Here is a 1,967-nt window from a genome sequence, read left to right on the forward strand (position 1 = left end):
CCTCCCGTCAGTCTGTCCGCCCGCCCGCCCGCGGCTCCTTACGGCGTCCGACCAGGGGGAGGGGCCGGCCTCGAAGCCCCGCCCACCCCCGGGATCACCTATAGCCGCACAGCCCGGGCCTCACTCTAACCAATCGGCATGCGCGGGGTCGGGCCCGGAACTCGGCGGGGGGCAAGGGCAGCTTAGAGAAGCCACCGCGGGCCCCCTGGGCCTGTACCAAAGTCCGGCGCGGAGGGGTGGGGGAGACCGGGGGCCGTACCATCGAGTCCCGGGAGAGGGAGTCGGCTCCGTAAACTCTGCAGCCCGCTTCACAGTTGGGAGCGTGTGCAAAGATCAGAGGCCAACTTTCTCGTTTTACCGAGAATACGCCGAGGCTTCCCGGGGAAAGATGCTTGCGCAAGGTCACGCAGCTAAAAGACTAGGTTTGGTCTGGATTAGAACTGGAGAGAGAAATGAATGGCAAGGAACAGAAAGAAAATATCCAGAGGCCTACTGTAGTGGGGCAAGACCTTTATGTGCTCATAAGTTCTGACGGACTTTTCTTTTTTAATGTCAAAGCTCGTTTTCAGTTGGGCGTGGTTGCTATGTCTTTGATCCCAGCACTCAGGAGGCAGAGTCAGGAAGATCTCTGTAATCTGAGGCCAACTTGCTCTCCGTAGTGAAAGCATGTCTCAAAAAATAACAAAACAATTTTACAGGTAAAGCTGAAGAGCTTATTCAGTGTTACAAATTAAATTCCGTCTCCAATTGTACATATTTTTTTTAAAAAAAGACAAAATCCAATATGCCCGAGCACTGTGACAAAGTAACAGAACTTGGTGTTTAGTTTTTAATTTACTGGAGGGAGTGTTGGAGGGAGTGTTCCTATGTAATGGCTCTGGGTGGGGGCGGGGCGATCCATCCAGAAAATTTGGGTCAGGCATGGTGGCAGCAACCATCTCACCTACCCAGAACTTAATTTTTCTAAACTGAAAGCCTAAGTTGTTGTTTGGGGGGGACGTGGGGGTGGGGGGGCGGGGTTGTTTCTTCGTTTGTTTTTGCTTTTTTGTTTGTTTGTTTGTTTTTCAAGATAGGGTTTCTCTGTATAGCCCTGGCTGTCCTGGAACTCACTTTGTAGACCAGGCTGGGCTCGAACTCAGACATCTGCCTGCCTCTGCCTCCGGAGTGCTGTGATTAAAGGCATGCCCCACCACACCTGCCTTTTTTTTTTTTAAAGATTTATTTATTTATTTATTTATTTATTAAGTACACTGTAGCTGCCTTCAGACACACACCAGACCAGAAGGGCGTCAGATCTCCTTATTTCAACTGAGTCTTCGACTCAGAAATCTGCCTGCCTCTATCCCCAGAGTGGGTGGCATATGTCTTTAATCCCAACACTTGAGAGGCAGAGGCAGGCTGATTTCTAAATTTGAGGCCAGCCTGGTCTACACAGTGAGTTCCAGGACAGACGTGGCTATACAGAGAAACCGTGTCTGGGGGGTGGGGGGGGAACCAACAACAACAACAAAAAAAAAGACCTTCACCACTCCCCCACCCTCAAGCCATGCCAGCAAAATTTCTTAACCTTGAATTACTTACACTCTTTGTTGTAGGGGCTGTCTTCGGGCCTTTTAGATGTTAATTGACTGCTTGGCCTTCTTCTATACCAGTAGCAACACCCCACACACGCCCTTACTGTGACACCCAAAATTGTCCTTACACATTGACAAATGTCTGGGAGTGTCTAAATGGCAGAAAACCACCATCTCCCATGCTCCTACAAAACCTGAATCCGTCAATCTTCAAGTAGCCATTATTGATCCACCAAAAGGCTCTGTGCTGAGTTTTTTGTTTTTTGGGGTTTGTTTGTTTGTTTGTTTGTTTCCTACAACAGTTGGACATAGTAGCACACGAGTTTAATACCAGCACTGGACTGTAGATCTCTGTGAATGGAAGCCACCCTAGTCTACATAGTGAGTTCCAAG

This window comes from Mus musculus, chromosome 4, assembly GCF_000001635.26.
Source record: "Mus musculus strain C57BL/6J chromosome 4, GRCm38.p6 C57BL/6J".
Classification (NCBI taxonomy): Eukaryota; Metazoa; Chordata; class Mammalia; order Rodentia; family Muridae; genus Mus; species Mus musculus.